Source organism: Mya arenaria, chromosome 9 (assembly GCF_026914265.1).
Source record: "Mya arenaria isolate MELC-2E11 chromosome 9, ASM2691426v1".
Lineage (NCBI taxonomy): Eukaryota > Metazoa > Mollusca > Bivalvia > Myida > Myidae > Mya > Mya arenaria.
Window position 1 is genome coordinate 20,176,117 of NC_069130.1, and position 14,158 is coordinate 20,190,274.

The 14,158-nt window shown below is 34.7% G+C and overlaps 1 pseudogene; it reads left to right on the forward strand.

Moving 5' to 3' along the window:
* LOC128246488 (dnaJ homolog subfamily B member 6-like) overlaps nucleotides 1-14,158 on the forward strand; it is a 36,920-nt pseudogene that overhangs the window by 7,479 nt on the left and 15,283 nt on the right.

A 14,158-nucleotide genomic window follows, 5' to 3' on the forward strand; every position in this document is an offset into this window, starting at 1 on the left:
CAGTGATATTGTGACTTATCAGGAACACCTCCGCCATTTTCATTAAAAACCAACCTCAGATGTATATGGACCTTTTACAATGTCAGGATTCTTTACATTTAACTACCCTGCAAGCAAATCGGGTAGAAATTTCAATTTGGCAGTAAAACCAAAGGAATCTTAACTATTTATGAGATGATGCACTTCACTTGGAAACAGATTGAACTTAGTAGTATAAATTAAAACACTAAAATTGATTGATATTATTATGATTAATTTTACAAACTACTTCTACTGATGTACATACATCCAAGTGTGTTTTTTTTATGGAAAATGTCTGAGGTGCTCCTATTGTGGCCATATAATATTTGGTACTTCTTGATTGGAAATAATTCATTTTCCTGTTTGTGCTGTGATCAGTGCTATATCCACATTGGTGCCCTCCATATTGCCCGTAAGGTTACTGACCATTTCTGATATCATTAAACATCTCACCCTGGATGAAAGGTGAAAACATCATCCCATCTCCTGACAAACTCACCTTTTTCCTTGTGATTATATTTTGTTTAAGATAAATGTATCTAGAACTAATGGATGTTGAAAACTCAGTTACTGTGAAAGTAAACATAAATATACTCAGTAAAATGTTACAAATTTCACTCTCACAGTGAATAATATTTTCATTATAAAGCTAAAGCTAATTACAGAAGTTGAATGACCAAAAGTTTACAAGACTGTTGTATTGTTGTATATATGAGGTCTGGAGAGATAGTTTGCTGATTCTGTTGATATAGGTGTAGGCTGAGGCTTATCATGATTGACATGCTGAGATTGGGATAGTTTGATATAGAGTAGCTAATGTTTATCTGTTACAGTGTCAGGGTGCAGCAGAATGAAACAAGTTGTTTGCACAGTTGCATGTTCAAGGGTTGATTCACAAGTCTATGGACTCTGGCCAACCATTTGTTTTAACATTGAATGACTATGATAATTATTTGTATGAAGCTATTATTGTTCTGTCCAAATGAATGAAATCAGATCAATCTCGCACCATAAAGATTTTTTTGCTTTCCAAAAACGTAAACATCTCTATTAAAATAGCATGTGTATCTCATGAAAATAAGAACAACATGACGTAGTTGGATGATAATTAATCTATTTTTGGATTGTTATTCTCTTTATATGACAGCTTTGCTCTTAGCTTTCTGAAAATATTTGATGAAAAAAGTTGTTGTTGTTACCTTGATGACTTTGCTGGTGTTGTTAGCAGCAGCAATGTCATTTCATTCATCTTAAAGTGGTTTTGAACATGTTCCCGAAGGTGTCATCGATGTTGACTGTAACTTATGAACACAGACTGTAGAACTGCATTAATATCTTTAGGGAAATGATTTAGTATTAAGTATTAAGGGGGCTAAAAGTATTACAAGTTAATTTCAATGTTGTAGAAAACGAAGTAAGAAACTTTGAGATGAGTTATTAGTTTACAGTCTGCTCAAAATTCCATGTAGACATAACAAAAGTGGTCTAGCTGCAAAAATGAATAACATACGTATGTACATATCAAAAAGCCCCAATTAAAATATTTCGTGATGTATGCTCCTTGTCCATCCAGGAATTGTAGATGAGAGAGAGCTGGCACTTGATTGTTACAAATGTTCATGTAATTATATGGTATCATATCATTTTTAATATACAATTGTTTCCGAATTTTCACAAAAACCTAGAATCTACCAGACTCAATCTCCTCTTGATTCCTCGGAGAATTTCAGAGATATCGATTATGATTGGATTCTTTTGAAGATGCTTAATAGCATGTTTCCTGCTGCTTATTTTTGCAGTGCTCTTTTGACAAGCTGTGTTATGAATGATCTGCATTTTTGTGGTGGAGGTTGAAAAAAAAACTATGCAGCAGACTGCGTGGTTCAACCTTCAGACATTTTCTTGTCAGGGTTGGTTAAGGGTTTTTTTTCCATTGTGAAAAGGCTTCAGATTATTTTTTGTAAATTTTGTAATGTTTCATCTGAGCAACATTATCTTGAGATATAATGTCATAGAAAGGTTGGGAAATGGAACCTGTATTGTAGCGTTGCATGGATCCTCACGTACGTGGATGGAGTAGGGCATGAACAGTTGTACATACCCATACAAACTGTCAGTAACCATACAAACTGTCAGTAACCATACAAACTGTCAGTAATATACTGTATGTAGTATTTACGAAAAGTCACGAAACATGATGTGTATGTGAACCCCAACATGGAGCTACACCTATGTGTGCATGCTGCATTTGAGTGTATGCCTTTGGAACATGTATGGCCATTCTAAACTGCATGGTTCACCATATGATAAAGTGCACACATACACATAGGGCTTTGCACCATCTTTGTTATTACTGACATTATATTTGATTGGCTTCTTACTTGACTTTATAAACTGAAACTTTAAGGTTTTTTGGTGCTTATGAGTCATGGTGGATTTCAAACATTCTTCAGTATTTTACAAGTCCAGGTGGCAAGAAAAAATACCTTGCTACATTCTAGGTAATTACTCAGTAATATGGTAGAATACTGTAATATTTGTTTTATATAACAAAACATAGTTTTTTGGTCATTCAAGCAAGTTCTCTTGGCTGGGTTTAGTAGTTTGTTAGAAATTTTGGCAACAATTTTACCAACAAGTTATAAATAGTAACCTCAGTCATAAATCACTTTTCGATTTAAGGCTGGGCTTATCATTGATTTAAATGTGAAATAATCACTACAGATTTAAAACCTCATGAAAACTGCATTTGATTTGCACATATTTTTTTATTAGAAGTTTGTTATAAGACATACTTGAAACCATACAATTTATTGAGAGTAAGGTAAAGGAGAAGAGCTTATCAGTAAGTCTATTTTTAGCATATTGGCTGTGCCTAATTCAGCTCAATATAGAGTGACAAAAGCAGTGTTTTATGATAAAATCAAGACTTATTTTGATGATAATTTCAAGTTAGCTCTTTCCAGTTTTATGTCCATGGGAATACCCTCTGGATTTCTGACTCTCGCATATGCAAAGACAATTGTACTAATGTTGTCCAGTAGATAAATTATGTTTGGTCCACCTGATCACTACAATTTTTACCCCGTCAGTTAGACCACTTGCCTGTGGAGACAACTGACAGTACAGGGTTATTGAAGAGCATTTAATCATAACATGCAATTTAATTGGTAGAGGAATTGTCTCCCCTTGCCTCATGCATATTCATTTAAACATGATTTTGTCAGTCTACAATGATATGTATTACTTAAAGCTTAATGTTGAGATCCAGTGGCTTTGGCCTTCACCCCTAATTAAAAAGCATGACCACAAAATAAGAAATAATGATGTGACCATATTTTTGTAATTCATTCACTGGTCTACAGTAAATAATACCTGCCACACTAGAGAAAAGAAATAATAATTATTATGCCTACCATTGTTAGTATAAATAAATCACAAAATGTGTTAGCTAAGTTAATTAGTTGTTTATAACTTCATAGCTAAACCAACTATGTGTCGCAGCTTTTATTGCGGTGATGGATGGCAGGTAAGGATGCTATAATGGGAGCGATATATAACTACCAACTGTGACATAATCCCTCCAGGCACGCCTGGGTAGTCTACTTTTGGTGTGAAACTATGATTTTATCATGTGCAGCATTTTGCGATTGTTTTGGCCTATTTCTCTCTCTTGAAATGAAAACACCAACATATCTTTTTAATTTCATATGCTGTACATGACAATAGAATGCTTTCACATGCAGACTTTGTTCAATACATGGACAGAATATTAAGTTACATACAATGCAGATGATTTACATGATGCTTTGAATTATTGTTTCAAGTGTGAATTGTGTATCTGGGGACTAATATAGAGACACATTTTCATTTGTGATATTCCTGATATTAAGGTAACTCTGTTTTGTAAACAATTATATTAATGAACTAACTGAAAGATTATAGCTTTCATTTTAAACTTCAATTTATTTAAAAATGTCATCATTTTCTTATTTAGTAAGCTTCATTTACAGCTTCTGTTGAATTTAAAGCTGTTTTCTTGCAGATTCAGACCATTTTGGCAACTTTTTTGTGCCAGTCTCAGTCAGCGGATTATGGCATAATCAGTACTGGTCTCAATGGTGTGGAAAAATGATGAAAATTTATTTTTCCTTAAAAGCGTTGGTAAAGCTTTTATAGCCATAAAACATCAATTTGTGAATGTTAATATTTGAAACTGCAATCTGATCATTTATCAGCAGTCTTATATCACCTTTTTTCAGACATTTACACTAAATTAGGCACAATTCTAAGACAAATAGAAAGATAAAAAGTTGTCATAGTCTTTGAGCATGCAGCTTCAAGTGTTGATTGAAGTAATTTATTTTGTCAAGTTAATGCTTGGGTTTTAATGTAACTATACATAACACCTAGAAGGTTAATACATTGTAGATTCATCTTTCCAGTGGTTGTTCACATACAATAGTGTCCTGATTGAATGTTTGAAGTTTTGTTTAATTCAATTATGTTCTAAAGAAACAGCTGATTGATGTTTTTGTTAAGAAAGCCAGTTGAGTTAGTCCTCCTTAAGTACTTTAGTAGCTTAGAAGTCACGTTTTGTTTGTGTATATATTAGGGATGGCAACGAGTACCCGAGTACTCGAGTACTCGATCGAACGTCCGAGTACTCGAGTACCAAATCACTACTCGAGTACTCGGAAAAAAAATCAAAAAATCTATAAAAATCACCAAATACACGATTTACAGACAAAATATCAGATCTGGTTAGTTGCCAAGAGGACAATTAACGGTCCCTCTAATCCCCGCTGTGTACACAATTGACCTCAATCAATTAGTTGAGAGTTGTTGTGATAGTTGCAAACTGTCAACAAAGGACCCCTATTTCAAATTAGCACTGATGTCAATTAGCGAAGTTTTGATAGCGGTACTTTCACCTACACAATTCTATTGTATACCAATTAGAGACTTTTCATCAAACAATGGACGCTAACGAGCAAGTATCGACCGTTACGAAAATTTATTGATTTCTTAAAGGGCGTATTTTAACTATTTTTGCAATGATTATCACAATTGATTGGTTGATATTTTAAATCAAGAATTATGAATATTAATGAGGTCAACAACAATTACACAGTACGAAAAACTATCATTTAAAAATTAAATTATAGAGTGAACAACTGAACTTCGTATTGAATTTCGTTCACTATTTTTATGTATGCTTTTAATTTTCGTTTATTGCATTCTGATTGTTGTTTATTTCTACAGTGCATACTTGTATAAAATGAAACAAACAAGACAAATTAAAAGCCTGAAACAACATTTGTTTTCTTTTTATATCATTTTTTGTTAAAATACGTAATGAAAGTTTACTTTAAAGGTGAAAATGACCAATAATACGACCTACGCACAATATACGTCATTAACGATACATGATATATACACAATCTTGTCTTTGCGAACACATATTCAATTTTTCCGAGTAATCGAGTACCCGAGTACTCAATCGAACGATCGTCCGAGTACTCGAGTATTAATTTTACTACTCGTTGCCATCCCTAGTATATATGCAGAGTTCTCTCTGGTGTAGAAATCGAGGCTCCCTGATTAGGTTTTCAAGCCAAGGATTACCATTTTGAAATTACCTCACATCATTGGTACCCCTGAAATATATTTCCATTGAGTGTAAACCATAATAGTGGGACCCCATAGTATTCCAGCAGACCGCCAATTTGTGAAGCATGAGGGTCACCCCACACCCAAGGAAAACCCAGGATGTGTTTGAATGTTCAAAGTGACTGTGCTCAATGGTCTGTGGTGTTTGAAAGAAGTTTGAAAGCCTCAAGTTTATCCTCACTAGAAGTTTGAAGCAAAATAGAAGATTTTAAAATCAAAGATTCATTTTTGTTATAACAATGAATGTCATCTGAAAATTTGTACAAACAAACGGCCTTTGTTCACGTATTCATGCATGCACCAGGGCTGTCCTAATTTGAGTACTACTTATGCATAGTTCTGTCACTTCCTGAAAAAAATGAACAATAGTTGTGTTTTTGATATGAATTTGTCAATAATTTGTGTTATTTTGAATGGCATCTCTGTAAGAAAGGGAGGTAATATTCTCAACAACATATTCTAGGTTAAACACTACTTGTACTGACATGCCAGACTAGGAAGCTCAGTATAATGCTCTAAGCCACCTAGTTCTGAACATGCGAGTAGCTGAACTTAATATTGATGAACATGATAGCATTATGTTTGATATAAAGGGGGATGAAATACACCTGATGCTTTTGATGTTTCTAATTTTCATGAGTTCATTATATAAATGCAATTCTGTCTCGGTTTGATACTGGTATTGCCATGGGTTAGCTGATTTATTGTCATAGAGTAGATCTTGCATGCATATCAATCCAGCAAAAAGACCACAGGCTATTGGAAATTGTATTTATGAACAATGAATTATGCAAAAGTTACGTCATGCCGCAAAGGTCTTGTTTTTATTGGAAAAACTTCTATTCCAAATCTCACCAAATTTCTTGGTCATGACAAAAAAAGAATCAGTAAGCCCTTCTATATAATGAGCAATTTGAGCCAGCCCGGAATGTATTTTTCCAGTGCAAGGCTTGCGGGCATGTGTGAATTTTGACCACTGTACAGAACGTATATGACAGTCTAGATGTTGACTCATGGTTGGTGTGCTGCCTTGCCAGTTTGGTGGGGGAGTGCAAGATGAATATACCTGTCATCCACACAGTGTTCTCAGTATGTCGGTCGGCCAGTGGTCCCCAAATAGGTCACATTGTAGGAAATAGCAAACTTGGCCTGGAGACACTTGTTTTCATCATGTTCATTTTCACTAATTGTTGAAGCGTTTTTTGAGGTGAAATTGTCATGATTTCGTAAATCTTTAGGATCATTGTTTAAGGATTTCCAGTACCTGTTGCACCTACAACCGGAACAAAGATGATTTTGTTCATTAAACAAAAATGTATGAGTATTATGACCATGATGACGTCCATTAATTTAGAGAAATGCATTTGTATAGTCATTTATTTTTATGAAACAGCATATAACACAGCTCCACATAAATAAATTTAATATCACATTTGTTGATAAAATCTCGTCGTTTAAGCACCATCTAATGGAGGATATGATTGTAATTGTTTTATCAAACTTATTCTTTTTAATATTTTTTTATTAGAGTGTTGCAATATATTTCAACAAGGATTCTTTAAAAATATTTCCTTAAACAGTAAGTGAAAGTACCAGTATTTAAATAATTATTTCTTATCATTTTCTTGAGAGAAAAATACTGTTCAATTAATAAGTGGGGAAGATATCAGAGGTAACTACCTTCCCCATCAAAATGATGTTTATACCCAGTTTAATTGCATCTAATGAGAAGTTCAGTGTGCTGTTACCATATTGGACTGACTCATGGTGCTGAATGATGAATGAATGAGTTGTATTGAGGATCTGGAATAAGAATTGAAGTTCATGTTCTTACTCACCAGGTGAGGCTTGGCTGAAAACACTTTCATAGGGGGATCCTGTTGTTCTGTGGACACATCCTCAGGGATTGAATTTAGAAAAAAATGAACTCTCAAATTTTTGCGAGTGCTGAATATGCCATGCCAGCTGGGCATTTTCTGAAGTTCAACCGCAAAATTTTGGTCACCCTTTGTTTTTGTTTTGAAAATGTTATGTTATCAAAAACAACAACATAATGTTTTATGTGTCATAACAATTCACCTTCTAAAGTCATTAGTTTCATAAACATAGACAGTAGAAAACTTATCGAGGAAGTCTGATAGGCAATCTGCACAAAATATCTTGCAGACGTTCCCATCGTTGTCTATATTGAAGGTTAATTTTATGTTGAGTTTCTTCTCCCATTTTGTTACATTTTTTATGGATGGTTTGATTAAATTTTGGCTTCTATGTTGGTTAATGTCAGTTTGATTATCACCACAGCCATGGTGGATTTAGAATATCTTTGCCTAAAAACATGTGATGTCATGATGATGGACTGTGCCACAAATTTGAAACAATATTAGCTGAATATAGAGTGCCTCTTAAAATCTGAAAGTGCTATTTTAGGGGGGGGGGGGGGGGGGGGGGGGGGGGGGGGGTAAGGTCACTAATAGGGACTCAGAGGATCTCACACGTTAGCAGATACTCAACATTGGGCATAATTTGGTGTGATGACTCACGAAATAGGTAAAATTGATTTGTTACACAGGTTTTGGGTAATTAAAAATAAGGATTATTTAGTGCGCAATTTAGGAGGGGGTCAAGGAACTATATGTTTAATTTGATGGATATTCTCATTCCTTAAAATTTTATAAATATATTTTTTCAGACAAAGTTAGAGAAATCAGACTGATGTGTATGAAACAGTCATTGAAATAAGCACAATGGCGCCAGATCGAACATCGCCCTTTTTTAACCAGGTTTTCACATAGTGAAACCTGGTTATTAGAATGGCAAACGTCGTTGTTCGGGCGGGCGGCCGGGCGGTGTCAAACTCACCTATGAAACTGAATAACTTTAGTAAGGATTGACATATCTTGACCAAACTTGGTCTATAGAAAGAGGTTATGGGTACCTTTCATGGGATTGCGTTTGGGGTCCCTAGGGTCAAGGTCAAGGTCACTGTTACTAAAAATAGAAAAATGGTTGAAACTGAATAACTTAAGTTAGGGTTGACATATCCTGACACAACTTGGTATAAAGGAAGAGTTTATGGATACCTTTCAATGGATTGCATTTGGGGTCCCTAGGTTCAAGGTCACTGTTACTAAAAATAGAAAAACAGACACCGGCTGAAGTTCTTCTGTCAATCATTAAAAACCTGGTTTCGTTGCATTGCGGCGTTTCTTGTTTTTAATTAATAAACAAATAAATATGATTATTTATTTGGTAGATGGATTCATTTTATTGTTCAAGAATACCTGAATGTTTGAAATTTAGGTAATGATGATATCTCTATTAAATTCATACCCAAGTATTAACACTTGTCCCACAAACTATGATTGTGAAATAATGCATTCCCTTATTCTTATGCAAAGTATTTGTGTTAAATTGACACTTCAAACACAAACGGGAAATTATTACTTTGAAGTCTAGGTAATTTGTCAAAGTGAAGCATTTTTCAAGAATTTCACTTGATATATATCCTTTATGCCTCATTTTCCATAACTTGTCTGGAATGTTTCACTCCAGAGGCTTTTTCATAGGGAATCAGAGAACACTGATGTCATAACAGATCATACCATATTCTAAGTTTACTTGAAAGGGCAATAAAACGCTCTTATTGTGTTCTTATTTAAGGCACTTTCACCTAATTTTTCTATTGTCTCAAAAATGTTTTTCTTTCTTTATTCTTTATGTTATTTTCATTTTTAACAGCATCATGTGACCACAATCTTAGCTCTCAGTCTTTTTTTCCAGCATAGTTTTGACCTTGACATTGTGTTGTTTTTTCCAGCAAATGCCTTTCACCTTTACTTGATAAATTTTCTTTTGACCTTGACCATTTCTTTATTTTCATAATATAACCTTGACGATGACCTTGACCTTTGGAAAACAACCATTTCTATTGTTTTCTTACATTCTTACACCTTGTATGCTTTCTCTTTCCAGAAGTAGCCTCTATGAAGGCGAAGAAGATGGAGGTAGATTACTATGAAATCCTCTCTGTTCAGAGAAATGTCACAGAGGCAGACATCAAAAAAGCGTAAGTACTATCTAAACAGTAAGGGTCTTTCATTGACAGGCAGCAGAACAAAGTGTGAGTTGTTACTTATAGAGGCAACCTTACCATATATCCTGAAATTATGTGAATAAAGTTGTAAGTAAGTACTTAGGCTGTCAATTCTTGGCCATATACTCAGGCACTCAACCATTCAGCATTTTACATTTGGGCATCATTCGGGTCACAGTGCACCCTTAGATTCTTACCTTGTTGCTCAGAAAGCCTTAATTGCTCATGCACAAAATTTCATCTTTAATTTAACACTGCTGTGAACAGTTCCGTAAACAAAATAGTTTAGGGATAAATTTTTACCATAATTTTTATTCAGTAGTCAGGTGCTTTTGCAATTCCTACAGTCATTAAATTTGTTTTAAATGATCTCTTAGCAACACATTTTTGGAATGTTTGCAGACAGAAACACTATAAACACTGATTTATTGAAAACCTTCACCAGGATTCAATCATGAGTGCATATTTTGATCTCCAATTGAAGAGTATTCTAGCTGGGATGGCTTCGGAAAGATCTATGAGTAGGAGGGGAAAGTAATGCATTTTTGCTGCTTTTGTAAATAACATCAAATTGGTATTATAATCATTCTTGCAATAGTTGGCATGCCGATCCAGTAGTATCATTCTGAATAGTCTCAATAATGAAAATACCTAGAGGTGAACTATAGTGGAATATTAACTTCTGTGGAATGTGGGTAGACTTGCAAAAACACCAATGAAAACATTGAAGACTGTTGAAACACTGCTTATGTCAATCTTGAAAAAAAATTGCTGTGAAAGAAAAAATGGTTACTTAAATTTTATAGGCTTTCAACAGGAACTATTGTTCACAGTTTATGAATAAGTTCTTGGATAAATCAGCCTTTTTTCATACATGAACTCTTATGGCAGGGGAAACTTTTATATTAAATTATTCGGCAGTTTAATCATATAACAGCTTCAAGTTAACACATTTCTAACATTTTTTTTTGTTACTGGGTGAGTACCTAAATCGGAACACTACCTAAATATGGAACACCCATTATAAAAATATTTTTCCGATCGAGATCAGTTTATTTACAATTTTAATCAATAAAGACATTTGTCTTAGATACAAATTCCAAAGAACACGATTCTCCGGTAAGTATTTCAAATACTGCTATCATTAAAAGTTTTTCATGTTCAAATGTCAATACATGGCACGCGGGGGAAAGACTCCATGCTTGCCACAATCACAGCATACTGGTTCAGCCTGTATTTTACTGAAATCATCAAATTTTACTGACAAAAATAAGAAAAAAAACAAGCTGGAAATTACATAAATTATAAATGAACTTAAACAAATCATGGAGCAATAATTTTAAAAGAATACATAAAAATAAATAACAAATTAAAACTTTTCCATATTTAGGTACTCCGAGGACGAAAATGCCAGTCCTTAATTGTGCGGTTAATAAAGTACTTTTCAGGTAGTATCTTGAACTGAATGCCATTTGTATCAACCAATTGGTCTTGAATCCTAGTATGCTGATTGGAAATTTTGTAGTTGTGGTGCAAATCTTAACTATAAATATTTCAAAACAAGTGCCGTCGAAAAGTGTTCCGATTTAGGTACTCACCCAGTATAGTTTTTCACATTGGCAATAAAATGTGCCCTTCAACCCTTACCACAGTCCCTTATCTGCGGCCTACAGGGGTGCATTGCCCTTTTAAATACTTATAATTTTAAGTCCCATTGCTTGAATGTGCAGCAGGTATTAGACTATTTTTCTGAAAAAAATGCACAGAGCTGTGTGGAGCATATTTCATTATCACTTGTACCTTATAATGATGTAAATGTTAAATGGAATCCAACAATAAACAAATATTGACTTGACTTGTGAAGTAATTACACCAGCATTATCATACACAAATGATTATAGCAGGTCAAACACATAACTACAATAAAATAGGTATGCATAGATCACATGAGTACAGAATTATATAAATACTATCAGCTTTGAAAATGGAATTCATCTGCAACAACATTAACCTGACACAGAGTGCCAGTGTCAATGATGGGTAGATTAATGGGGAAAATATGCCAAACTGGAGGCTGAGAGCTGTGTGTAATATCAATCAAAGAAACTTGCTCTAGGCCTGTTCTTAGGATAACAGGAAATAAGGTGGTTCTGTTCTGTTAGGCTTAACTTACATCAGTCGCTAAGATACTATATGTATTGGCCGTAGTCACAGCTTATCTTCAGGGTAAAAGTCACTACAAATGTTGAACAACATTTTGTTGACAGCTCAAGGTTCAAGTGAGTGGATTGACAGATGTTTGGGATAATAAAGAGACCCCTTAGAACCCTGTCTTTAACCATACAGGGTGATGCATAAGATACAATCATTCTAGATGTTCTTTATGCACCAGCCTATTGTAACCACACTCCCCTCCCCCCCCCCCCCCCCCCCCCCCACCAGGTCCGGGGGTATTCCGGGATAGCGGGGGGAAATAGTTTTTACCTTTCAGGTGGCCCCACAGTGTGGAGTGAATGTTTTGTTTTCGCGCAGAAAATAGCGGAGAATGGGCCTTACCTAGGATGTCCCTGGGGTGCGGGGACATTTGGCGGGGATTTTACCAGCAGTTTGTTTCCGAAGGGCGGGGATTTTTTCCAGCGATTGGCTGGACCAAAAGTCAAAGTTCCTGCTATTCCCCAGACCTGGGGGCCGTGGTTACAATTGACTGGTGCATTATAATGTTGTACTCTCATACACTTCTGGTTGTGATAGTAATTGCAGAGCTGGTATTTGAAAAGTGCATGCATTGTCAATGATTAGTCTTTATTTTACATAAAAAATAATGCTTGTTTTAATGCTTGTTTACAAACGTAAATTTGATAGATTGCAATCTGATTAACAATTATACTTCATATACAAAGACCTTGAATATTTTACACTAAATACAAGTTAGATTATCATGAGCAGCGGATTGGAAAATAAAAATGGTTAAGTCTTTAAATTGGTTCAAGTAAGCCAAATTTTTTATTGATTGCCCAATAATTAACCAATCAAATGTTTAAATTTGCAAAATGGCCGAAAGATAACCTGGGAAAAAGTTATCCAAGTTCCAGATGGTGTTCAACTTGGATATCGTTTGTTCTTATTAATTGTATAAATAAGCAAGGGCAGTTAGTCAATGGTAAAGCATATACATGACAGAAATGTTAATAGAAATGTTCCTTTAAAAACACTTCAAAAGTTGCATTATTATGAAAATAGTTTGATTGAGGCTTTTAAAGACTTAAAGACTAACAGCGATGAGTTTATAAAAGTAACATGTGTATTTCTAATTTCTGTGCAGGTATCGGAAGATGGCGCTGAAGTGGCACCCAGACAAGAACCCTGACAACAAAGAAGAGGCTGAGAAACGATTCAAGGAGATCTCAGAGGCTTATGAAGTCTTGTCTGACAGTATGTACATAACAGTCAATGTAAGGCCTTAGAAAGACGGCTTTGTGTTTTGAGGTAGCTGATTCCCAACTGACTTTACATAACCTATAAGCATCGTGTCCAAGCCATAACTTTGTTATTCTTCATGATCATTCAGCTAATATATAAATACATGGGGACGTATATATAGTGAAAACTCTCTATGTCAATCTCTGATATCTGGATTTTCTGGTTGTGTCAAAAACATTTCCTGGTCCCGAATTTATTCCCTCTGTTTGTGTATATCTTGTACAATTCTGCTTATGTCAATTTTTCTATCTTGATTTTTCGCTGTACACATTTTAATCATATTTTAGTCCCTGGGGTCAAATTTCACACATTTTCTGTTTAATGTTTTCGTCGATATAGATTCAATCAAACCTTTTAGTAAAAGTTTTGAACCTTGAAAAATTAAAAAAACAAAAACTGCCTTAGGTTGTGGGGTAAAATGGAGAATCGGGAAAACCCATTTGTTTTGTGTGGTGACTACTTCAACTCCATATGCGCGCAGGCTGTAAAAATAAAATGTAGGTCCATAATTTTCACTGCAAAAAAATAATATTATTAGTTTGTTTCCATCTAAAGTTAGGGATGTGATTGTGTTTGAAACAGATTTAAAAGTTGTTACTTTATCTGCTGTAAGTATTAACACTCAAGGATGATTTAAATTTGAATCAGGAGAACCTTCAATAGGGTTGCTTAAAAGCCGGTTTTGCTTCTGCAGCAGCATGGTGATTCACCTCATTTGACCACCTGAAGGCCCTCCCCCACCCATGCCCAAATGATTGCTTGCAATCCTTCAACTGTTCAATCACATCCCTGAAAGAGTATGAATTAACAGGGATGCCAATTTTCCTCTTTTCAGCTGATTTCCTCTTTGGGCCACAAAACATAATTATTATTTTTTTATCTAATCTATAC